Source organism: Vombatus ursinus, unplaced genomic scaffold (genome assembly GCF_900497805.2).
Source record: "Vombatus ursinus unplaced genomic scaffold, bare-nosed wombat genome assembly UNPS02004827.1, whole genome shotgun sequence".
NCBI lineage: Eukaryota > Metazoa > Chordata > Mammalia > Diprotodontia > Vombatidae > Vombatus > Vombatus ursinus.
Window position 1 is genome coordinate 1,088,320 of NW_020944605.1, and position 27,970 is coordinate 1,116,289.

At 36.3% G+C, this 27,970-nt stretch overlaps 1 protein-coding gene across 1 annotated transcript in view; it reads right to left on the reverse strand.

Annotated features, from left to right (window-relative positions):
- The window catches only part of DMD (dystrophin), a 2,133,690-nt gene that overhangs the window by 685,863 nt on the left and 1,419,857 nt on the right, over positions 1-27,970 (reverse strand). The window lies entirely within an intron of this gene.

Genomic DNA, 27,970 nt, shown 5'->3' on the forward strand with positions numbered 1-27,970 from the left:
AATACAAATTTAAACAACTGAGGTACCACCTCACACATCATATTGGTTAATATGATGGAAAAGGAAAATGAAAAATATTGGAGAGGATGTGGGAAAATCGGGGCACTAATGCATTGTTGGTGGAGTTGTGAATTGATCCAACTCTTCTGGAGAGCAATTTGGAACAATGCTCAAAGACCAATCAAACTGTGTATATCCCTTGATCCAGCAATACCACTACTAGGTCTGTATCCTAAGGAGATTTAAAAAAGGGAGGGAGGAACTTTTTGTACAAAAATATTTATAGCAGCTTGTTTGTGATGTCAAAGAATTCCAAATTGAAGGGATGCCCATCAATTGGTGAATGGCTGAATAAGTTGTAGTATATGAAGGTAATAGAATATTGTTGTGCTATGAGAAATGACAAGCAGGCGGATTTCAGAAAAACCTGGGAAGACTTACATGAACTGATGCAAAGTGAAGTGAGCAGAACCAGGAGAACATTGTACACAATAACAGCAACGTTGTATGATGATCAGCTATGAATGACATAGCTATTCTCATTAACACAATGATCCAAGCAATTTCAAAGCTGACAATTTTAGCTTTGTATGTTTAGGGGGAAGTTAAGCAATTAACTCAAACTCAGGATCATCAGCATGACCTTCTGAGTCACTAAGTCATCTTGCTATATACTAGTTGACATTCATTTGAGAGCTAATCCTTTGGCTAGAGCATTGTTTCTATGGGCCTTCATTAAAATTCAAATGCCTTTTTCTGGAAAAGGGAGGAGAACTGGACCTATGATTTCATTGGTAAAGAGAACTCCTAGATGAAGAAAATCCCTTCACTGATACAGGTCTGTACCTTCTCTGAAATACAGAATCTTAGAGAACTGCCAAGATCACTGATATAGGAAGCAACTTGTCCAGAGTCCTACCCAAATAGTGTAATGCATCACTCATTAATCTTTTCATGTGTTTTAGTTCTGTCTCCCTGTTTGGATTGCAAGCTTTGTAAAGGCAGAGATGCCCTATGTTTCACACATTGCAAGGGTCTAAGAAATAATAGCTAACATTTATAAGATTAAACCTTTGGGGTATTAAATGTGTATCATAGTATACATTATATATATATAATATATAAATACATACACATAACATCATAGTATACATTATCTCATTTAAAACCTCACAATAGCTCTGTGAGATAAAACTACTATAATCTCCATTTTACTGATAAAGAAACTGAAACATAAAGAGGGTAAGTGACTTGTCCAGAGTCCTACAGATACTAAGTGTCTGAGGTGGGATTCTGCATAGTATTGGGGACATAGCCAATGTAGTAAATAATTGCTGAATATTTTTGTCTGATTAATTGAAATTTTGTTAAAATAAAAATGAAGAAAACAATGTCAGATGCATTGGAAAAGGAAGAAAACTATCATGAAGGAAAAAAAGTTTTCTGGATTAAGGCTAACATTACTGTTTGGTACAGATTCTTTTTTTTAACAGTTTAGCATAGGAGGAATGCTTGGAAGATTCTTGACAAGGGGAAATTACAGTAAAAGCAAGATTGAGCTAATTAGGGCATAAAAGCAGCAGTAAATCATATAGACCAGTACATATTGAAGTGGTTCAAGCAGTGTTTAATGGCATGACAAAGATTAGTGAGTGCTTGACTAGTGCTGAAGAAGGAAAAATGGGATATCAATTTTATGTATTACTACTAAATACCAAATCATAAATTTTACTTATGATCGTAAGATTTTTATTGGTTCTTTTACATGCTTTAGAATGATATTTAAATTAAATAAAATATTATATATTGTATTTCACACATATTTAAGCATACGCGTATATATGTATGTACAAATATATAAATATTCATAGATATATGTGTATATATGCAAATATACATTTACATATATCCATAGATACATGTGTGTATGTATGTATATGTAAATATATATTTATCACAGTGAAAAGTGTTTTGGGCTATGTGTGGTCTGCACAGATGGTATGTTTGATATCTCTTCTTACACTAAGGATTGCTACATTATTTAGACGGAGAATGGTAGAATGGTTGGCGTGTTCTAGAGTGAGGAAGGCTTGGGTTCCAATTCTCTCCTGACATTTATTGTGGAGCAAAAATAGATAATGTATGTACGTGCTCTGTAAATGCCAACTATTTTTAAGAATACTGACATAATTTTTGAGGTATAAAGACAAATTTATCATAAGTGAAAATTTATTGTTAATTATTTGCTAATGTATCTCTGACTCAATGTTGACTGTGCTTTTTAGTTGTCCAACTCTTGTCCATGTTTCTGCTGCTCACACACTGTTCAAATTTCCTCAAACCCTAACTTTGCATATATTCAGTGTAAGGAGAAAGCCAGATTGGGATTACTTTAAGGCAGTTTGGGTGACTTATTTTCCTGAGTTCTAGGTCCAAATTTCCAAGTTACCTGAGAGGCAGCATCACTTAGTCAATGGAAAGCTGGCCTTAGAGCCAAGAAGACTTGGGTTCAAGTTCTGACCTTTACTCATACTAATTATATGACTTTGGACAAGTCACTTAACCTATGAACACTAGGCTGCTCTCTAAGACTTTAAGCTACAGATAATTTGCTGCCTCTTCTCTTGAAGGAGTTTCTTCACCCAGGAGTCCCTTAGCCCAGTGAAATCACAGGTCAGGTACCCTATCTTTTATCTTGCTAATCATATCCATCTAGATTCTACCTTCAATTAATTGAACTTAAAACAGAATTTATAATTTTCCTCTCAAAATCTTCTCAAGACTTATATGGACTGATGCACAGCAAAGTGAAAAGATTCAGGAGAAAGTTGTACACAATAACAGAAATGTTAATCGATGAAGAACTGTGAATGACTTAGCTATTCTCAGCGATACAATGGTCCAAGACAATTCCAAAGGCCTAATGATAAAGCATACTATCCACCTCCAGAGAAAGAAGCGATATTGTTTGAATACAGACTGAAGCATGCTGTTTTTTACTTGCTTTCTTTCATTTTTTTTCTTTGATTCACTTCTTCTTGTACAAAATGACTAACATGGAAATGTTTTACATAATTGCACATGTATAACCTCTATCTGATTGCTTACTATCTCCGAGAGGGAGGGAAGGATAGAATTTGGAACTCAAAACTTTAAAAATGTTTTTTTAAAAATTGAAAAAAAAGGAAAAAAACTCCTCATCCTGACTTTACTATTTCTGTTAATGATACCACCATCGTCCCAGTTATTGATGTTCAAAACTCTTGACTCTATCCTCTCATTTCTCCATACAACAACAACAACAACCATTTATATGTGCCAGGCACTAAGATGACTGCTTTATAATCATTGTGTCCTTTGATCCTCACTACAACTCTAGGATACAGGTGCTTTTATTATCCCTGTTTTATAGATGAGAAAACTGAGGCAAACAGAGGTTTGCCCAGGGTCACAGAGCTAGTAAGTGTCAGAGGCCTGATTTAAACTCAAGTCTTCTTGAATCCAAGCCCAGTGAACTCTATCCACTGTACTACTCAAATGCCTGATCACTAAGTCCTGTCAATTTGGTTCATCTCCATAACATTTTACACCTTTGCCCTTCCTCTCATTCCTCCATAGCTTCCTTCATTCATACTTTCATTAATTCTTACCTAGATCAGTGCTCTAGCAACTTTCATACTTATACACTCTTACTTAAAAAAATACACTCTTACACTTTTGAGTACACCTATCCTAGTATGTTTACATGTACTTGTTTATAAATCCCACCACTGCATTCTGTGATATTTGCATAGATTATAAACTTTGTACAACAATAGAAAAAAAAGATAAGATAAAGATGAAATAATAATACCAAAAGGTAGCCTCTGGTATTTACTGCGCAGGCCTGTGTTTTAGAAAAATCACTTTGGCATCTCCGCAGAGGATGAATTGGAGAGGGGACAGAACTGAGCCAGGGGAACCAAATAGGAAGTTATTGCAATAGTCAGACTGAGAGGTGATGTGGGCCTGCACTAAGGCAATGATTTTGGGAGTAGAGAGAAAGAGATATGAGAGATTTGGCCCCAGATTGACTCTCTAGGGTGAATGAGAGCAAGGAGCTGAAGATGACAGCAAGTGACTGGAAGGATGGTCATGCCCTCCATAGTAATTAGGGAAGTTCAGAAGAGGCATGGGTTTCAGAGGAAAGATAATGGAATGGAATCAGTGATGTAGAGCACAACCCATTTATATCCACTTATCCTGTGTGATTCTGTCCTTGTCCAAATGAAAAAGTGGTATGGGATTCTTACCAGTCACTGTCCCAAGAGCACAGAGCCCACATGAGGGCTGCTCGTAGCAACCACAAGGTGATCTGAGGGAATACAGCGTAGGAAAGACATGAGAGTGGGCTGGATGGGGAATTTTGCCTGTGCTGCATCTAGGGGTGCCTAATCAGGTCATAAGCATCCTGAGGGTCCACTTCCCAGTGCAACCAGAGGAGTGGTTAAAAGAGGAAAGGAGTATTAAACAACATTGGGGGTGTCAAATGAGAGGGGTGGTTAAATTATGCAGGAGATGATTTCACAACTGACCTTTGTGGGGAAGGTGGGATACAACTTATCTTTCCAGCTTCTATTTGATGACTGCATATCCCTTGGTGTCATGCCTGCTGTCCTTTTGTAATCATGCCATGGCTACCACTTTGGAGACCACTGGCCTAGACTCCTGAAACAGCCTTAGCCTAAAGTTTAGGCTACTACTACATGTATTCCATCTTTCCCCTTCAATTTATCTCACATATTCCTGCCAAATCAATCTTCTTACCACACATCTTAGATGACATTATTCCAATGGTCAGGTATATTCAAGGGCTCTCTACCAGCTTTCAAAAACATCCTAATTTTTGTTTGAGAAGGAGGGCTCAAAATTTTTCTCCATAATTTAGTTACAGCCTGCTTTTTTCAAATTATATTATCCTGCTTTCCCCTTCCCCCTACCAAGTGAACTATACCCAGAATATATCACATTCTTTCTTATTGCTCTCTCTTTTCTCATATTGATCCTAGTGCCTGGAATGTTCTTCCCCTTCATGTCTGTTAGACTCTTAGCCATCTTTCATGGCTCATTTCAACTATTTTAAGAAGAGATATTTAAAACTGAAATCTACGTTAATGGCCATCAAGTCCAACCTCTCATTTTTGCAGCTGAGGAGATTGTGGTTGAGAGAAGTGACGTGACATGCCCAAATTCACACAACTAGTAAGTATCCCAGGAAGGATTTGAACTCGAATCTTTCTGGCTCCAAGGCTAGAACTCTTTTCACTACATCTACCTGAAGTCATTCTCTGATCCTTCTAGCTGGAACCAATTTCTCATTTTGCCGAACTCTTAGGGCACTTCCTAATCATATTCTGTGTATTATCGTTATTCATATATATGTTTTAGCTCACCTATAAGAACTTCCCCAAGGCAGAACAATGTGTTTTCAGTATCTTTATATCTCACTCAGTTCTTCCACAGTACATTACTGTGCACATATTCAATCTGTCTATATTTTGGTAGAGCCTTAAGAAGACCATAAACCATCTCTAACTTAATAGATAAATTTGAGAGAGGCATCCAAAGCTCAGAGAGATTAAATGACTTGCTTTAGTCATGGAGCTAGTAAGTATGGAAGCAGGTCTTAAATCTAGGTCTTCCTTCCTCCTATTTATCATGCCACTATTCCTCACACCACCCTGCCTCATTCTTGCATGCAGCTGGTGCTGCTCAATGACCATTTCTTGAATTGAATTATAGCCACATGATAAGAATTTTTTTCTCCACACATACTTTCAATGAGAAAGTGAAAATAAACTAATTTATAATGCACCTATTCTCAAGTGACACTTATTTAATTAACATTCATTGAATCATAGGACTTTTTGCTGTTGATTTTTTTTTGAGCTGGAAAGGGCTTTAAATATCCTGAGAGTACCTTCATTGAAAAAACTTTGTCTTATAATCAGAGAATGATATTCAGCAGACTGAGTTAGAAGTCTTTTTTGATCATTTTTTTTCTTTTCTGAGCACCAATGATAACAAATCAAATAATGGAAAATGTGTCTAAAGGAATATTGTGTTGTTTATACTCAGATTATAAGTGCTTAGCACAGTGCTGGCAATACAGCAGGCTCTTAAAAATGTTTACTGTATTGTATTATAGTATATTGTATTGTAAGTGACCCAAGGATTATCAATTTCCAATATGGTATCCAGCACCACACAACTTCCTAAGTTTACCCTCAAAAACTGGCAGTCTGAAATGGCCATTTTCCCCTGCCTTCTCTCCCCCCTGCCCCTACTCCCACCAAGTAAATAAAGTAATTATTTTGGAAAATATAATCTTAAAAATCTTTAAGAGCCTGAAAGTGAGCATCGATCACTAAATCAATGAATATTTAAGCATCAATGTAAGCAAAACACTATGCTGGGTATTATGGTGATTACCAAGGTGTAGAAGGCATAGCTCTTTCCTTCAAGGACTTTCTATGTAGGTCCAAAGAGAGAAGATAGACATACACAAAAAGTTAGCAAAAATAAAGAACTCTTGTAAGGCAAGTGCTAGACAGATGTAGTGGATAACAAATGCTAAAGGAGTTTTCTTATCTGTAAAATGAACGTTTGGACTAGATGTCTTCTAAATTATCTTTCAGTTCTAGATTCTAATAATCCTAGGAATTCAGGGGATAATTCATCTTAGTATTCATGGAAGGCTTCATGAAGATGGTAAGACACGAGCTGTGAAGGTGGTTGCGTACATGACTTCTACCCAAAGGACAGATAAAATTTTAAAAGGCAGAGAGAGAAGAGGGCAATCTTGCCAGGAAAATGTCATAAGTTAAAGGCATGGATATAAAATGAACATGGAATGCTTGGTAGACTGGTAAGAGCCTGGCCAGAGGAGGCTGTTAGGGAATAGGGGAGATAAAGTTGGAAAGGTAATTCAGTACAATATATAGTTCAACTTAATAAACATGTATTCTATTTATTTCTACTAGGAGCACAATTAAGAGCACATTTATTCCTACACACCCCTGTGCTAGACTGTATCTCTTGGAAAATACTGCGTTTCCATTTACTAGAGGCCTTTACGGAAAATCTGGATGAAGATTGCTTTGGGGTGTTATAGTGGAGATTCTTTTACTAATATGTGTTACATTAGATAGCTGAAGACCCTGGACATCCAGCTGAACAACTCATTCAGAAAACATGCCTCACCCAAGGAGGGAAGCTCCATAAAGACTGTAGGAAGAGAGAAAGGACCTCCAGGCCCTGCACAACAGGAATTGTGAATTGCCTTTGCTACTACATATGCATCTCACTACTGTAGTAGCCTAAGTTTGAGCTCTCTCTTCCCATGGATGCTATTGTAAGGAAGACTGCACCCCAGGTTTATGATAAGATTGTTCTGTTTTTACTATTTGCTGTCTTAGTAAATGCCTTTGCTATGATCTAATTGTGCCTACCGGCTGAATGTTAATGGGAAGCATCCTAGTGGAGTCTTGTGGGCACTCACAAGGTCCCCTTTGTACCTGAGACAGCAGCCACCCTCTGAGGGTCCAATCTTTGAGTGTGGATGGAAGGTGGGGAAGCCACTCTGTGATAGGACTACTATCTACCAGAGTTTCCCCACAACATGGATTAGGTCCAGCGCTCCTTCCCTCCTGGGACAAATATTAGTTTTCCTTAAAGCAGGAGATGAAGTAGTCCCATTTGGCTCCTGTTTCCTTGACACAGCCTCCTGATCAACTAAGAGGATAAAAAGACCTACTCACATGCAGTCAGGGCCCCTTCAAATTGGTGGACTTCTGAAGACCCTACAAAATCACTGTACCCTAATATGCTGATAAGAAAAATTTCCATAAGGAGACAGGGGGTTATGTGTCCAGAAAGGCTAAGCACTTCTGTATCCTTCCTATATTAGGGCAAAGTGAGCTTCCTTTTGTTAACTGTTAGATGACTTTCAGATACCTCATTTAATTGATTATTTCTTATGCCTATATAAGACAGTCTGGGTTAATCAGATCCATATATATATATATATATATATATATCTCAGTGGGAAGTTTTCTTATACATATATTATATATATATATATATATGAGTTCTAGGTGCTATTAGTACCTATAGATAGTAATCCTATCATAGAGTGGTTTCCCCACCTTCCACCCACACTCAAAGATTGGACCCTCAGAGGGTGGCTGCTGTCTCAGGTACAAAGGGGACCTTGTGAGTGCCCACAAGACTCACTAGGATGCTTCCCATTAACATTCAGCCAGTAGGCACAATTACACATTTTACAGGCAAAGATATGAGACAATAGAGGAAGTAACCCAGGACTTAACCTTTAGCATTTTATTAAGTTCATTGGGCCACAATGCCTCATTCTTACAAAGTAAGTTTATGAATAATCTATGTATATTAAATAAGGGAAAGGCAGTTGGAATTTTATATGAAATCTCTTAAGCTTTTACAAACAAATGTAAAACAAGGTGTGTGTTCTTAAGAAGCAATATTCTGTAGAGAGATTTTTTTTAAAGGAGGCAGAAATGTATACTTTGCTTTGGCTCCAGATGGTAACATTTGTACAGTGTGGCTGCACACATAAAGAACACTTGACATTAATTGGGTTCTTACTCTTCAAAATGGACAGAATTGTTCTCTAGGAGATATAAACATTTCCTTAGCTGTTTCCTCAGTGGCTGTAATCAATCTTTTTTCTCTTCACATCACAAATGATGACTGTAGAAAAGATCAAATCCTCCTTTGATTGGGTGTTATGTCTAAGCATGGACTTAGCTGTAAATCATTTGTGAAGATCCTTCTTTTGTAGGTGAGTGGAGTTGCTTATTATGGAGTGTTAATGCACTTTCCATGTAAGTATTGCTGGTAAAAGAAGGTGTTAGGCATTGATCTATATTTTTATAGATAAGCATTAATTTTGCTGCAGTAAAAGGATAGTTTCTATAATAAAAGAGTGAGTCTGTGTCTTTGTAAAAATATACTTTTGTAGCATAAAAGAGCTCCATTAAAACAAAAAAACAGTTTGACATTGAAGGATGCAAAATATTATAATAAAATATTATAATTTTTGGTAGTGACTTAAAAAAAGTTTATCGTTTCATGGTAACATTTGGTTGCAAAGGAAGAATTAGCCAGGTGCACACTTGCTGCTGGGCAATGCTGAGTCTTGGTGGATTGCTTGAGCTCAGGAGTTCTGAGCTTCAACAGGGCTAAAGCCAATCTAGAGCCTGTGTTAAGTCTCACTCCTATGTTGTGAGGCCACAGGAGTGGGGTTACCTGGCTGACTAATGAAGGGTAAACCAATGCAGGAAAGAAATGGAACATATCCAAATTTCTGTTGTCGGGCTCATGAGTGGCTATGGTACTTCAGCCTGAGCAAGATAAAAAAATGTAGTTTAAAAAGAAAAGGAAGGGTCATAGTTTGCAGGGAGAAATGCAGAAACCCTTTTTAATCCCATGTACAGCATCTGTTCTTGCTCTGTAAAAATAAATCTGCATTAGCACATTGTACCAGCAAAGCAAGCTTTCCTACCACATTTTAAAGGAAGACCACCTCAAGTGAAAAATGACTGTTTTTGGTTTAATTCCAAGTGAACACATGGATCAAATGAGGCTGATTCATAGGGATATGGAAACTCTCTGCACTGGTTGTTAGGCAAACACACACAGCTTTTGAACAGCATGCTTCCAGGGACGTTCAGAGGGCATGAATAGACATCCCTAAATGACTTTTGTAATATCCTAATGCTAACCCAAGCTGTTAGGGTTATAGGCAGCCATTATGTCTAATTCTCTATTTTGTTGGGTATGTTACTTATTAGCACTCAAGTGAATACATTAAAAATAATAATAAAAGCAGCAGTGATTCTACTATATGGTTAGAAACAAGAGTTTTTAGCTCACTATTGATTCTTTATAACTGTTTCTACATGAGACAATGGTTTTCAAACCATATTCTCTATTTCAGTACTTTTAGAAAAAAACAAACAAACAACAAACTATTACCAATATACAAGTGGTAAGGAATTGGGGGCAGGGAAAGAGTCCAATGCTTAGCTACAGTTGTGGTCTCCAAAGTGAAGGTCTGAACCTTAAGGACAAATTATAATCAACACGACGGTGGGAAAATAGACACCATTTTACCCTATCCTTTGTAGCCAATTGCTGGGCTTGTCTTCACTGTACCACATCTTCATTTATGATCAGTAACAATCCCCTTACTCCACCACTTCCCACATTTGTTTTCCCTTGACTATGCAAGCTTCCAACTTCTCCCTTTCTTGTTGGCCTCAGTCACCCAGGTTAGGTGTAACCCAACTAGGTATAAGCTACACAGGCAAAATCTCCTCATTCTTTAGCATCAGATTGCCCTGCTCATCAGATGACATTGAGCCTGGAACATGAGCTCCTAGGGGTTACTATTTGTGTAGCTCCCCCTACCTCTCAGGGCTGTTGTGAGAATGAAATGAAATCATATTTGTAAAATGCTTTATAAATCTTAAAGCACTATATAAATGCTAGCTATTATTGTTGTCATGTTGTTTTTAGGCAGGTAGGCACAGTACCTAGCCTAAACCAATAGTCATTTAGGAAGCTAGATGGCATGGTGGATAGAGCACTGGGCCTAGAGTTAAGAAGACCCAAGTACAAATTTGGCCTCGGACACTTATTAACTGTGTGACCCTGGGCAAGTCATATAATCTGTTTGCCTCATTTTCTTAAACTTTAAAATGAGGATAATAACAGTACCCTTGCAGGGTTGTTGTGAGGATCAGATGAGATATTATTTGTAAAGAGTGTGGCTAAAACTAAGAATGCTGATTTACTCACAACATAATAGTGAGAATAAACAAAACCTAAGTATTATTACATAGATGAAAAGCAGAAGGTAAATTAGAAGGCAATATTTATTGTGATAAGGAAATTTTGCTTATTAAGCCTCTCATAGTTAAGTGTACTGTGTGTCATAAGTTGGACTAGGTAAGTATATGGATGGATCAGTACAAATTCATCATTACTACTTTAAAAACAAAACAAATCATATTCCCTCTACCAGTATGAGGTCACCTACATGGACCTAAATGAAGCCTGGTATAGTGTTAAGTTTATTCTTGTTCAGTTGTGTGCAACTCTTTGTGACCCCATTTGGGGTTTTCTTGGCAAAGATACTAGAGTGGCTTGCCACCTTCTTCTCTAGCTCATTATGCACATAAGAAAACTGAGATAAACAGGGTCAAGTGACTTGCATAGGGTCACACAGCTATTAAGTGTCTAAGGTCATATTTGAACTCCTGTCTTCCTGACTCTTGGCCCAGAGCTCTCTCTACTGTGTCACCTAGTTACCCCATATTGTTTTGTACAAGGTGTGAAGTACACTGTTCTCCATTCCTAGAATGGCCCCAGATGCCCTCTCATCCCCAGCTTGATTTGTACAAGTTCTCCCCATCCTTTGAGTATCAACTCCAACAATACCTTCTCACTGAAGCAAATCCAGTTACTGTCTACTTAAAATGATCTGTTTATATTACAGTTTTTGTATAATGTATTATGAAAACCTTAGAGCACTCTACAAATCATTGTCACACTACTACATTATAAGCACTTTGACGACAAAAAGGAAAATATATATATATATATATATATTTCCTTCATTGCCTAGTTCAGGTCCTTCACACATAGTAGGCACTGGATTTGCAAAGAGGAATTGGGATTTAATCTTACCAGTCTAATCTTGGGAAGGTGGCTTCTCTTATTTGGTACTGTTTGTTCATCTTCAAAATGATTCCTAAGATATCATTCAGATCTAAATCCTGAGTCTAGGATCCTGTGTTTTATACTGAACTGGGAACCCAGGGACCAAGGTTCTAGTCCAGGCCAGACACTAATTAACTGTGTCCCTTTGGACAAACCATTGAACTTGCTTTGATAACAATTTCCCACTTGCAAAATGATGGGGCTAGACTAGTGAGCTCTAAGATCCCTTAAAATTCTGAAATTATTTTGAGTTGATGTTAATCGTACCCCAGAATTGAAACAGAAATCTCAGACTTAGAGCTAAAAGAAAACTTAGAGATCACCTAGCCTAATTGCCTTATTTTACAGACAAGGATTGAGACCTCGAGGGCCTAACGGTCTTATCCAGATCACAGCAATAATAAGGGGAGATGAGATTTAAATCTAGGTCCCCTCCCTTCAAATCTACTGACTTTTGACACACCATCCTAGCAACGTGAATGTCACTTTGACTCTTCCCCAGTGATTAATACCAATGGAAAGATAGCACATAAGGAACAGTTTCCATTTTCTCAGCAAAATAAGAGCCAAGTCCTCAGTTGAGTTAGGGAAGAAGGAGGTGTGGGAGGCTTGAGATGAAAAGCAAAGTTTTGAATAATTTTCTGTGGGGAGTGAGATAGGAAATCAATTAAGAAGGGATAAAATAATTGCCTTACTCCTGTGATTTCCCAGGTGACACATGATTTTATAGTGTACCTAGTCAACATGGTTGTGAGTTCCTCCAGCTTTGGTTACAAGTCCTGTCATTCTTACTTTCATATTTTGCATATATACCCCCTTTTCTCTATTAATAAAACCATCTCCTTAATCATTAACTCTCATTTAGACTGTTGCAATAACCTTCTAATTGGCCACCCTGCCTCAAGTGTCTTCCCATTCCAATTCCTCTTACACTCAGTTGGCAAAGGGATTTTCCCAAAGCACAGATCTGACCATGCCTACCATCTCCTTCCCTCTTCTCCTTTGCATTCCTAACTCTCCATTTCATAAATTCCAGTAACTCCCTATTTATTACCTCTAAGATCAAATATAAAATCCTTCACTTGGCAGCTAAAACCCATCATAACTTGACTCATCCTACCTCTCCAGTTTTCTCACACCCTTTGTCTCTCTACAGATTTTATGATTGGCAGGCCTACTTGCTGTTCCTTAGATTGTACACACGCTGTCTCCAGATTCTACTCCTTTTCATTGGCTGCTCTTCAAGCCTGGAAAACACTCTCTTCTCACCTTGATCTCATGCTTTACCTGGCTTCCTTCAAGACCCAGCTCAAATCCTAAGTTCCTTCACTTTGAGAATGCCTTCCATTTACTCTGTATATATTTTATATCTTGTATTATAGTTGTTTACATATTGTCTCTCCCATTAAAACTTGAGTTCCTTGAAGGGAGGGACCTTGATTTTGTTTTTCTTTGTTCCCCTAATGTTTAGTATGACAATGTGGAATTCAAAAGAATATCGTCCATACTTTTTTCTCTTGTCTCTTTTTCTTCTGTAATAAGGAAACATATTATAGCCCTTAATGATTTTCAATTAATCAAAAACACATTTATTAGCAATGGAATGAATTGGGGAATTACAGAGAATGGAGATATCAGGATGACCCTGAGGCAATGTGAAAATTTAGCCATTTGTAAAAGGTATATGTATGTGTGTGTATACATATATGTATACACACACATACATTGTGTATATACACATGTACAAGCATACATGTATTCATGCATGTATGTATACACGCATGTATGTAAATGAATGACCCTGCAATGACTTAGCTTTAACTAGAATTTTACAATGCTTACTGACACTGATCTATATATATACTTTGACAGAGCCATGATTAATGATGTAAAGAAAGTCTTGAAACTACAGAGAGAGATTCTAAGTCAAGTCCCTTTCCCTGCATGTGAGGATTTTAATTAATAAAGGATTCCAAGGGCACACCTTGACTTCCCTTTCTTGTGCTATTATAACAAATTCAGTCCAAATGAATGACCATACTGAGAAGTCTAAGCCAGTGATTTTATGTATATATATGTATATATGTATGTATATATATACACATACACAAATATACACACACATATATATATATAAGTAAATGTTACATATAATATAATGCACATGTATAAGTTGTTGTTTAGTCTCTTCATAATCCCACTGGGGTTTTCTTGGCAGAGGTACCGGAGTGGTTTGCCATTTCCTTCTCCAGCTCATTTTATAGATGAGGAAACTGAGGCAAACAGTGTTAAGTGACTTGCCCAGGATCACACAGCTAGTAAGTGTCTAAGGCCAGATTTGACACAGGAAGATGAACCTTCCTGATTTTAGGCCCAGCACTCTAGCCATTGTGCCACCTAGCTGCCCCTGCAAAGTCATATCTATATATCTATATCTATATATATGTGTGTGTGTGTATATGTGTATACATACATAAATACATACATACACACACACACACATATATGAATATAGGCAGTTAGGTGTTGAATTGGATACAATGTTGGGCTTGAAATAAGGAAGACATCTTCCTGAGTAAAAATCTGGCCTCAGATACTAGCTAGTTTGACCTTGGGCAAGTCACTTAACCCTGTTTGCCTTATTTCCTCATCTGTAAAATGAGCTGGAAAAGGAAATGGCAAACCACTCCAGTATCTCTGCCAAGAAAACCCCAAATGGGGTCACAAAGAATCAGACAAAAGTGAAAAAAACAAACAAACAAAAAAAGATTGAACAACAAATGTGTATTTATCCCCCAGGGAAATCAACATGTTACCAGATGATGATGAACAGTTCTTTTGGAGGACAAAAAATCTGAAAAGATTCTAGAATGGGTCTCATCTACTGGGGAGATACAACATGCTGGAATGGAATGAGAATTGCCTTCTGGGACACTTTCAAACATTCCTGCTCTCTTCTCATCTTTCCTCAGTCAATAATGTAAAAAACTCTATATTCACTCAGGAACACAAGACTGTGGCCCAGCTATCCCTTGCCTCATCCCTTTTTTTTTTTTGCTATCTCTTATGCTGTTTTCTTTCTCTAGCAAACATTTCCACAAAATTTGAAAGCAGTTTATGGTTACTGTGCATCAGGCAATTTTCTCATCAGGGTTAGGAATCAAACAGGGAACTGTTTGTGAAGGAAGGAGGAGAGCTGGAACAAGGGAGTTAGTCTCCGCATCCCTTCAATAATATCCAATTAAATCCCTTCACTTTCATGCATAGAAAACTTGAAAGTAGTGGGTGGCAGGTTTAGCCTAAGGATCTGAGAGAACCATTAGTTTCTATGATAACATGTCTGTCCCCCAGAAACAAAAAAATTCCAAAATGGAAATAATGAACAATGATAATAAATAGAAGATAATTGTCATGCATTAGTTTGAATAGATGTCATTCTGTTGTCAGTTTCAGTAAATAACCCCCCAAATCAATTGAAGTGTTTTGTCTGAAAGAGAGACATAGGAATAGGCAGGGAAAAGAACTATCTACAGAGTCCCTTATGATGATAAGTTGAAAACCAAGATTCTTTATTCTCCCAATTCTGACTCAATAGAAGTTAATAACGAAATGGAAGAAATTCATGAAATTTTAACCACAATCTGGAATTTGAGCTCTTATTCAAATTTAGCAAAAGAAAATTTCTGACCTGCGATGTGGTACTGTTAAAACAGAACTCTAATAACAAACAATGTATAATATATGCTCCAACTGTTTTCTTGAGAATTCTGAATAGATGTTTGTAGTTCAAAAATGGGTATGAATAATTTTGAATCATGTGTTAATAAAACTTCTATCCAGGTCATAGGAACCCAAGATAACAGTAGAAGGCTCAGAAGGCATTGCCAAATATACAGATGTTTCTGTGCCTAAGCTCTCAAAAAATTTATGGTATGTTCTAGCGTACATAAGAGGCCTTGGGGACACACACATACACACACACACACACACAGGAGAGAGAAAGAAAGACAAACACAGGCACAAGGCAGAAGAAACACACAGGTATTAGGCCCTCTTCTGGGCAGTCAGCAGTGTGGAGTGGAAAGATCATTGACTTTGGAGTCAGAGCACTTGGATTTAATTCAGACCTGGGAGACCTTATTGACCTGTTTCTTTAACTGCAAAATTGAGGAAGATGAAGTAGTCTCTGAGGTCCCTCCCACTTCTAGGTCTATGATGCTAGTTCTTAGATTTGGGCTCTGCTACTAGATTTCACTTGACTCTCTTGCTTTCCTTCCCATCAACAAAATCAGCTCTGCAACCAGACTATAAGGCCTATTTTAGTAACCTAGCCCAGAGGTTCTGGGACTCCCTGTTTAAAAATCTGTTGCCTGGAAGTGCTTCAAAAAATCAGTCTGGGGTCCTCAATAGGACTACTTTCACCAGCACCTACTGCTGCCTTCCTGTGTTCTCATGGTTCACGTGCTTGGCTTCCCCAATTCTGGAATCCCTAGAGTGTTTTAGACAAAAGCTGCTGTATAAATCTAATAAATAAATATTCTTCTCAAAACCTGTATAAAAATTACCAAAAAGATGTGTTTGTATATGAGGAATAATTTTTAAAATGTTCTTTTTAAGTAAACATTTAAAGGTAACAACATCAAAGTCAGAAGCATGACCTTGGCATAGAATATTTTATGGTCATTTTTTCCTTGTAGTTTCTGAAACTACTTTTCCTATTATGCTACTTCCTGTCCTACTCTCCATTTTGCATTTAAAAAAATGTTGGGATTGCTTTTTAACTGTGACTGTTTTGCATTAGTTTTGGAGATTCAAATGTTCTACATGAGGTAATTTAAAAGTCAAAGTCACGTTTGACAGAAACTATGTATACATATATTTTAGCAGAGAACGAAATGGCAAACCACTCCAGTATCTCTGTCATGAAAACCTCACGGATGCTATGGTCCACGGGGTCACTACGTGTAGGACATGACTGACTACCTGAACAAAAACACATATTTTAACAAATAATATGAGCAACATATCTATAACCAGTAGTATTCTTTGAGCCTACTCAAATTTGTATGAGAAGCAACACAGTACTGGCCTTAAAGCTAGGACCACATGGGTTTAAGTCCTACCTCGGATACATCGTGACTGTGGGCAAGTTTTGTAACTTTTCAGCACCCTATGAAACTTTCTAAGACTATACATTGCAGAGAAAGTTCTGACCTGCATTGGTAGAGGGAATCCCTTCACCAGAGAATTCCTTATGGTAATGAAATCATAGGCCCAGTCCCTATTCCCCTATCTCTAAAACAGAATTTGAAAGAACAGGAAAAGTCAGACTATTGTGTTAATTTAGTTGTTTCATTTATTTCCTTAGAACTAGACAAATAAAGTCCAACAGCCCTCACCCATGTTTGCTTTAGTACTCAGAACATTTCTGTTAAGCTGCCTAGAAATAAATGTAGAATTCTCCTACTGACCAAATCAAAATGAAAAAAGCTCTCAATGACAAGATGTTTCCCTAGCTAATAACTTTCACTATTTTCTGTTTTGTGGCTTCCCAACAAGACCCTCTCCTTCCCCAACAAAATCCATTACCCCAAATTAGAGACTATTAAATAAACAGATTAAAAACTGAGATGATTTGAAAGAAAAGAAAACAATAAACTATTTTCACAATGCAGTCTCAGAGTTTCATTAAGCAATGTTGTGTGGGAAAAAGCTACATATCTTTTTAATCGCTTGGCTATTTCTGAATCTGTATATCCCATGCTCCATTACTCTCTGACAAGCCAGGGAGATGTTCTCACATAACAGCATTTCATTCTTGATTGAATTTATAATGTAGGTTGCCTCTTTATGTGTAACATATAGAGGAGTCTTATTATCATTATTATTATTATTATTGTTTTGTTATACTAGCAAGGACTTGTAAAGTCAAGTATTATGGTGTCAGAAAAGGCAAAAAGGATAATATCTATCATTTATATAGTGCTTTAAGGTTTTAAAAAAGTGCTTTTTATGTATTACCTCATTTGATTTAAAAGACATCTCTTTTTCCCCTAGGATCAAACTCCAGCATTAAGGAATTATCATGAAATCAAAGAATAAAAAAAAGCTGGAAAGAACCTGTGAGATCATTTAGTACAATTTTCCTCCATTAATAGAAAAAATTTCCCATTCTTTCTCAATGATAACTATTATTATTATTAATTATTATTATTATTATCCTGCCGGAAGACTTTCATGCCTGGGATTGCTTTTTAACTGTGACTGTTTTGCCGAAGACAACTGTCACATTACCTAATATGACAATCTGTTCTAAACCTGGAGATTTAGATGTTTTAAATTATTTTTGGATATTTTTGTTAAAAATAATTTCTCATGTGATCTGTCTCCCAATAATGTCCACCTTTTTGTCCTAATTCTTCCCTCTGGATATAACTTCATGGAATAAATCTAATCCCAGCTTTGATACTAGCATCTAGTTCTTAGGAAAGCCATTTTCCTTGTCTGAATCTCTGTTTTCTTATCAGTAAAATGAAAATAACAACAACTGAATTACCTACCTCATTAGGTAGCTGTAAGGAGATATAATGATACCTTCAATACTCTGAAAATCTTACAGCACTGTATTAGTATTAGTATTATTGTTTCACATAATAGTTCTGAAAAAATATTTGAAACTTATGATTTTGCTCTGTCTTTTCTTCTTCAAGGTAAATATTTCAGATTATTTCAGTCATTTCTCATGTGACATAATTTCTATACCCTTTACCATTCTAGTCACTAGCCTCCAAGCCCTCCTGTTTGTCAAAATCTCCCTTAAATTACTGTGTCCAGAATTAAATACAATATCCCAAATATGTCTGATCACTGTTTAATACTATAGGATTATTGTTTCCTGAGTCAGGACTCCCATAGGGTTCATACACATTGTTTGGATTTGAGCAGGTCTTGTAATATAGATAGAATTATTTAAGGGTGGGTGGATTTCCAAGATTGTGGGACATACAGGAATCCATGAGGACATTAGGGGATACTACCAACTAGTTAAGTTGCCCTTTAAAGCTAGAACATAAAAGCTTTGCTGTCTGATGCATAACAGAAAATTTTGCACTGATGATTTGGTCCCTGGCATCCCCCAAACACTACAAAATAAGGTTTCTCAATGCAGAATCCACAAATTTCTCCCCACCCCACTCTTCCTCCTTTCTTCCTCCTAAGTGTCCTTGGGTCGATTTCAGAGGGTCTGTGGACTTGAGTAGGAAAAAAAAATACCTCTTTGTTTTTACTTAGCTCTAACTAAAATTTAGCATTTCCTTCAATTATGAAGGTAGGCAACAAACATTATTCTGAGAAACAGTCCATAGGCTTTACTAAACTGCCAAAGGAGTCCATTACACAAAAGAGGTTTAAGATGTGATGTATAAGGTCTCCACAGAAGGGACTACAATGCTTCTCAGGTGAGGAAGATTCTCCAGGACCATTCTAGGGCTGTACCCATTCCCACTTGAGTTCCCTTTCCATGGAGAAAAAGAGGACAAAGGGGAGGTTTGTGAGTTCAATAGAACAGAAGCTGATCCAACAGTAGTACTATCAACAAATATTCTTGACATCAGTTGATAAATATATCCTTAGAATCAAAATAAACCTTCTTTTGTACTTCTTATGTCTCATGTCTATATGCCTATGCTGGGACAGTCATTTATACCATTCTAATACCTGAGGTTATGGAAGCATTTAGCAGTCACCTACACTAGCTCCTCTGATTTGAATATTATGTTTCTATCAATACATCAGTGGTTCTTACCCTCAATTTTTTGGTAGCCACAATAAGACTAAACTAAACTTAAACCTCTAGGAGTTTTTCACGTGAAATGATGTTAAACTGTTTCTTATATCTTGGACTTGAGTAGTTGTTTTTGGAATCCTATTTAGGACTGTATATTTATTCCAATTAAGTTTTTTATATGTTTATTTTTTATTTTTAATTTAAAAAATCACCCTCTAAGCTTCATGTTGTTTATTTTGGCCCTTCAGTCTATCAAGATCTGTTGTGCAATATATTAGCTATAACTATAATTATGTTATATATTATTTTTGTTCATAATTTTTATATGTTCTTTCTCCCATCAGATTGTGAGCTCTTTGAGAACAGGGTCTGTTTTTTGCCCTTCTTTGTAACCCCAGTGCTTAGCCTGGTGTCAGGCACAGAACAGGCTCTTAATAAATACTTGTTGACTTATCTTAATTTGACCTTCAAAGCTTTTTGTCATCCTCAAATTTGATAAGGACCTCAAATGTTTCTAAGTCATAGATCAAAATGTTAAATAATGCAAGGAAGAGTATAGAGTGTTGTAATACCCACTAAGGAGCCTTCACATCTAAGTTAATAATAGTAATTGACACTGTTTTGCTCATTTAACTACTCAAACCCAGCCCATGTTTTTTTCCACAAGAACAACATTAGAGATTTTGCTAAATGCCTTATAGAAATCTAGCTATATTTTCTGTAACAGTATAGCAGGATAGCCGTTTTCTGGTCTGATCTATGCTCTGTCAAAAAATAGTGAAATTAGTCTGGCATGCCTTTTTCTCAGTGAACCCATGGTGACTCCTAGTGATCATGATGCTCTATACGTTCTTAAACTGTTCAATATGTTCTAGAATTTTGCCAAAGAATAAAAGACAAACTAAGATGGCCACAGTTTTCAAAATCCTTTTTTTTAAAATTGGGAAACTAATCTCTGCTTTTCTAGATTTTTTCCTTTTATCCATGATTTCTCAAAGATTAATGACAGTGGTTCAGTGATCGCATCAGCAAACACTTTCAGTGTCCTGGGATATAGTATAAGTAGATTTAGAGATGAATTAATTCGGAGCAGCTAATTTGTTAAGTCATTTTGCCAGTGGAGGTAGGGGTAAAATACAGCTTGTAAATACTGTGGATTAGCAGAGTTAACCAGCAGGAGGCAATCATCCAACCTTGGGAGTAGGGTGGCATAGCTTGTATAGAATAAGACACTTGCTCCCAGTTCAAGAAAGTGAGTGAGTAACAAATCAGGGATCTAGGCAAAAAAATGTGTTCTGAGAACAAAAGAACTGAAGTATGGTGTCAGGGATATTGTGACACAGATCAAGGTCAAGGAAATAGCATGGAGGGAGATGAAGGAAACACTATTGACCACCAGGAACTTTTACCACATAAAGAAGCAGCCCAAGGCAGTATTCTTTCATAATGCTGGCGAGACCCACTTTTCAACCAGCTGAAGACAACTTGGTTCTTGTCTCAGACAATCCTTGGCAGTCCCTTACTCCTGTTTTTTTTTAGGTATTTTCTCCTCCCGTTTCAAATTCTCTTAACCATGTTTTCTCCACCCTTTCCAACATGAAGATCACTGCTTTTGATAAAGACAGAAACAATATAGAAATGGAACTGTTTTCTTTGTAACTATTATGCCATCAGCCTCAAACATGTGGGCATATAGATTCCTTCAGAGTAACAAAAATTGGCTCAAATATTTAGTGTTGGAAAAGTTTGTAGAGATTACTTCTATATTTTACAGATGAGAAAATTGAGGATCAAAGAGGTTTAGTGACTTGTTCAACATCTCACAGCTCCAGGATTTTTATTCATCTCTAAATCCATCACACCATGCTCTTGTTCCAAACGCACCTTTAAAATTCCTTTTCATTGTTCTTGGTACATATTTTAAAGCATTAGCTGATTTGCAGTATGGTATAATGAAAATGACTACTGAACTTGAAATGAGGAAAGACATAGATTTAAATCTCACATCTGACACTATGGGTTCTCAGTTTTCTTCTCTGTAAAACGAGGATTATAACAGCTATAGTACTCACCCAACAATACTGCTGTAAACATCAAATGAGATTATGCAGTAAAACATAACCTGTAACCCTTAAAGTACTATATACAAATACCAGTAATTATATTTATTATTGTTACTTTTAGCCTTCTGGACACTATTCTTATACGTCCATGCCACTGTTTTGTTTTCTTCATTTTATTCCTTTTCCATCTTTTGTTCAAAATCTTACAAAATATTATTAGAACAGTTTCCTATGCAGTCATATCAGATTCTTTAAATATCTCCCCATTCTTATCGTCATTGAAACAATTATATATTGGTATCGTCAGAACTTAATTTATGAATCTTTTTTCACCTTTGACTATATTCATTCAGAATCTCTTGCCATGAGCTCAAGCCTAATTTTTTTCTGATTTTGTTGAAATGGGTTGCTAGGGTATGTATAAGGCTGCATCATTCTCTTTCTGTACTATTATGAATTTTACAAAGATGTGGTCACTTTATTCCAAAATTTTTGTTGCATTAGCCAGTTTTTTGTTAGCAATAATTAAGTCCAGAGTAGCAGGTTCCTTTACCTTCTTAGAGAAAACATAGAAGTTTTTATCTATTTCCAAATGATGAAATTATCAGATAAGCAAGTCAAGAATTATCTACATGATTACTGTATATTTAAAGTTTGCCACTACTATTGCCCTTTGCCAGCATGCCATTTTGTAATTTGCATTGATTTAAACTTAAGAGTAATGGGTTTAGAAACAGGAAATCTATATTCTAAGACATGATCCAGAAAACCAAAACCTATTTTCCCATGCTACTTATGTAACCATCTTGTCTCTGGTTATAACCTTCAAATGGAAGAGAAGAAAATAAGAGCTGTGGCTCAAAGTCTTTCCATTTTTCTCATCAGTATTTATTGTGTGTGTGTGTGTGTGTGTTTGTCTGCATCATCTATCCATAGATGAGTCAGCAAAAGTGGGTAGTGGTTTGTGGGTTTGTCACATCTCATACGTATTTTCCAGGAAGATAATACAACTCTTCATTAGCATTCACACTCAAAAATTGGACTCCCATAAGATGTGTTCCATTAGGGCTAGTCTACTAGGGTTCTGGTTTTAATGATGTGGGTCTTTATACTTAACATTGGAGCTCATCAGCTCCTACTGGTGTGCTTACCACTAATAGTGAGCCAATAGACACAGTTAACTGTTAACAAAGGCATTTAAGATGGCATAGTAAAAAGAAAAACAACAACAAAAAAAACTCTCTCCCAATTCCTGTCATCCACTCTCTAAGCTATATCCACAGTATCTGTGGGAAGAGTAGCAGTAAATATAGAGTATAAAAGTAGTGAGTCCCACATGCAATGAACTCATATTTCAAGTTGACTCTGAGATCCAGAACTGCATGGTCCAGAAGTCCTTTCTCTCCTCACATAGTTCTCTCTGCAGCCCAAATTTTGATCAGTGATAGTCCCCTTTTCTGCCACCAAAGTTTCTACTCTTGGAAGGGCTTCCTTTCTTCAATGTCTGCCTGCCTTTCTAAATCTGTCTGTCTGTCTGGACTATATTTTGCTAGATTAAATGTCTACTACCAGTTAAATATCTGCTCCAAAGCAACATGGCTAATGGTGGGAAAAAGGGAAGGGGAAAGAAACTTCCTCTCTCCCCTACTCCCAGCCCCTGCCCCACTATCACTATCACTATCCCTAGCAACTTCAGGCATATCATATCTTATCATAATGAAAAGCTGAATACTATAAAATCTCGACAATGGAGAATAAAAGCCTTTAGTTGCTTTATTAGTGGTTCTATTGCAAACCATAATCATTTTAGCTTAAGTAAGCACCTGAGCCTTATTTAGAGTGTTAGTCTCCTAAAATATTAACCCAAACGTTAAATGGATGTGGAATTTCAAGATATAGAATTTAAATATACTTATACAAAATGAAATCCATTTTCATCTTAATGAATAAACTATTCTAATGAACTACAATAGGTGGTACAGTGGATAGAGCACAGAAACTGGAGTCAGGAACACCTGAGTTCAAATCCAGAGACATTCACTAGTTGTACGGCCCTGGTCAAGTCACTCAACCTCTATTTGCCTCAGTTTCCTCATCTGTAAAATGGAGATAATAAGAGCACCTATGTCTCAAGGTTGTTGTTGTGAGGATCAATCACAATAACATTTTATAAGGCACTTAGCACAGTGCCTGGCACATAGTAGGTGTTACAGACATGTTAGCTACTACCATTATTCTAAGACAGGGGATCTATTTTTTTTTAAGCACAAACAAGATCTAATTCATGGGCATACTATTTTTCAAACCATTATCAGAGGTTCTTAATTTTTTTTTTGTTTCATGGAATTCTTTGGATGAACCACTTTTCAGAATGGTATTTTCTCTCTTACATTTATAAATGAAGGAAATGCTGAATTTTGCTAAGATGTTAGTGAAAATAATGGTACATTTTTTTTTTCTTTCATCTAAGTTTAAGGACCCTCTGAAATCTGTCAAGCACAGGTTAAGGACTCCTGATATATATTAAAAAGCAAGCAGTTTTGTTCAGTATTTTAGGTATTTGAGGAAGGAAGGAGGAAGGGACAGAAGAAAGAAGGAAGGAAGGAGGGAAAGAAGGAAGGAATTGTAATGCAATCTAACTTTATTTCCTTTCTACACACTTATGAAGGCAGAAGTGAGAGGAAGGAGAATTTCCTTTATTTTCAAGAGGATCTCATATCCTCTAGGGATCTCTGCCTTAGTATTTGCTCTACATTTATTTCACAGCCCTAGGTTGTTTATCTGGCATTCTAAGAGAAGGTGAAGGTGACCACTGTTCAGGACAAATTTTACATTTAAAAGAACTTAAGATGAAAAATGCTATCCACCTCCAAAGAAATTGGAGTCTGAATGCAGATTGAAGCATATATTTTTTAAACTTTCTTCAACTTTCTTGGGTTTTTTTTTCTGTGTTTTCTTTCACAAAATGACTAATATGGAAATAATGTGGAAACTAATATGGAAATTTTGCATGACTGCACATGTAAAACCTATATCAAATTGCTTGCCTTATCGAAGAAGGGGGAGAGGAGGGAATTTGGAACTCAAAATTTTAAAAAGCATAAAAATGGTTTTTAAATGTAATTAGAAAAAATTAAAATATTAAAAATAAAAACATTTCAATTAAATCTTGATTTCACCCAATCAAAATGACTTCTTAGGAAGGAAAAATTTAATTTCCTAGATAAATAAGGGTTTATTTCATCTACAAAATCACAAGTACTGGCTTTGTACAGAGGATCATAGATACAGAGCAGGAAAGGACCTTAGAGGTCATTGAGTCTCATGCCATAATTTTACACAGGAAACTGTGGCTTAGAGAGATGAGAGGATTTATCTACGGTTACATAGACATGAAGTATTAGAGTCAGGTCAGAAGTGTAACTTGAACCTAGGGCTTCCTGATTCTAAACCTAGCCCTCTACCTAATATACCAACTTATCAGCAGAGTCATTTAGCACCTCAAACCTCAGTCTTATCAAAATGTGTGAACTCTATCTACTTGAGAGCCATCATCTATCAGAAAAATCTACATTTCCTGACATATTTGGAAAACAATAGCATAAAAGAATCTTCTCATTCTGGTCTATTCATTACCTGGAAAGGATAGAGAAAAACAACAGCAGCAAATTCCTCCTTTGTCACTTGTGATTTCATATGAGATTTGAAACTTCTATTTATTTGTTCTGTAAAAATAGCTCTCATGGTTAATCAGTTTTTCAAGTGTCCATCATTTTTCACCAAGGATAATTATTAAGATTGCCAACATGTAGCTCCATTCAATCATTTAAAATTAATATTTGCTTTAAAGAGTGACTTTCTCTCACCATTTACTTTAAAATAATAGGGTAAGGGACTTCTGTTGAATCAGAGTAGAGAGAAAAGTTAAAGATGTGCAATACAGAAATGTCCACATAACCATCTATGAAAATCATATGAAACATTGAATCTAGAGCAAATGCCTCTTTAAGTGTTGAGAACATTCTGTTTCTAGTTTGCTGAACCCTGAAATCCTTGAATCTTTGTGTGATTGCTGAGATACCCAAAGAGCAAGATGAAGGATACTGATGTATTGGGTTGACCCTCTATAGCATTTACAGAAAAATATGACCCAAAACTGTAGAAGAAAAGAAGGTAAGGGGCTTAAAGCATTCTCTGTGGGTCTTTGTGATTACATATTATTTGTCTTAGATTACATAAGAAGGAAAAGTATGTTTAAAAATACTTCAACATATTTTTTTAATATTTGTAGCTGAAAAACATAGAAGAATCAGCTCATTTCTAGTTTAAGGGTGAAGGCAGTATTAGAATAACAATGTTAGTCTGTAGTGGAAAAAGCACCGAACTAAATGGCAAGATTTTTTCTATTCTAGTTCTATCATTAATTTACAATGTTGACCTTGGGCCATACATCTTACCTTTTGGACCCTGTTTATCTGTTAAATGGGCATATTTCATCATCTACCTTACATATTTATTGTTAGTATCAATTGATATAACACAAGTAAAGGTGCTGGGCTTTTTATTTTTACCAGAAAGTGCTACATTGTGCAATTTGTCTTAAAAAAAAGAAATCCCATTGATTAAACTTGTATTTATTTATTTTGAACGATGTATATCATCAACTGCTTTAATGAGCAATAAGAAAGTTGCTTGTAGGCCCTAAGAGGTTAAGTGATTTGCCAAGGGGAAAACAAACAGGATGTATCAGGGGCTAGATTTAAACCTGGATCTTCCTGGCTCCTGAAGATGGCTCCTACCACAATATTCTTGATTTGTCATTTATTGGCATTGAATTTACCTGTCATAGAAGCTCACGTATTATGGTAAGAATCCTATTCAGTGAAGGAGAATAGGTTAAAGAGAGAAGAAAGTACTACATAATCTCTTGACATCTTTGGAACAGCAATTTCTTGTTTGCCAGTACAAGTATGATCACTTTACCACTGTACATTTCAATATTAGTCTTCACCAATGCTTATAATTTTGTGATAAGTTTATTTTAAAAAATCAAATGCAATGTGATGACTTGGATATACTTAATATGCACGTGAGGTAGGCTTGTTGATGAGTAATGACTAAAGTCGATAAAGCATTTAAAAATTTTCAAAATGCTTCATTTATTTTATTTTATTTTATTGTATTTATACTTTGTAACAATTCTTAGATACAGTCTTCAGGTATTTGTTGTCACTGCTTAGTAATTTTCAGTCCTCTCTGACTCTTTGTGATCCCTTTTGGTGATTTTTTTAGCAAAAATACTAGAGTGGTTGGCCATTTCCTTCTCTAGCTCATTTTATAGATGAGGAAAATGAGACAAACAGGGTTAAGTACTTGCCCAGGGTCACACAACTAGGAACTCAGGTCTTCTTGACTCCAGTCCTGGGGTTCTATCTACTGCACCACCTAGGTGCCCAAGTATTATGGCCATCATTTTACAGTTGAAAAATAGACATTCAGAGAAATTAAATGGCTTGTCCAAGATCATGTTTGCCACTAATAAGTAACAGCTTGGATTTGAACCTAAGATTTCCTGATCTAGTACATTTTGATAACTGCATAACTCTTAAACTTATTTTAATCAAACAACTGTTGAGAAGTCCTGTGATAGTAAAATAAAAACTATTTCTTTTCAGAATGTAGTATTACTCCCTGAAGTAGGCAGGACCATAACTAGGATTTTTTGTATTTGAGACAAGTACCACAAATTATGTCCAGAGGAAGTAGTACAAACCTTCTCTCTGTTAAGTGTGCGTGTGTGTGTGTGTGTATGTGTGTGAGTGTGTACCCATACCGAGAGGCAAAAGACAAGACACTGCATCACTGGTGTGAAGAGTATCTGATGGGGGAAGAAGGGAGAGATCAGGGTAGGACAGGAGAGGAGTTCACCCCTAGCTAGTAACTTCCTATTTTAACAAATGATTCATACTAACTAGTCTTGAGTTCAGAAAATCCAGATACATACTAACTTTGTGACCCTGAGTATAAGTCATTTACTCTCTCATTGCTCTAATCCTATCTCTTTATAAATTGCAGAACTGCCAATCCTTATAGGTAGAAGGAATTTCCCCACCAGGAGTTACCTACAAAAATATAAACCCAGATCTAAACTAAATAAACAAACAAAAACTAGGTGATAATCACTATTACTTCTATTGCTGAAGAACTGTGTCTTCAGTGTCCCCTAAACTTAGCACAGTGAATAAAGGCCAAGTTATTTAGCATCATAGTTGTGGCAAAGGTAACAGGACTAAACTGAATGCAGTATTTTAGAAAGTCC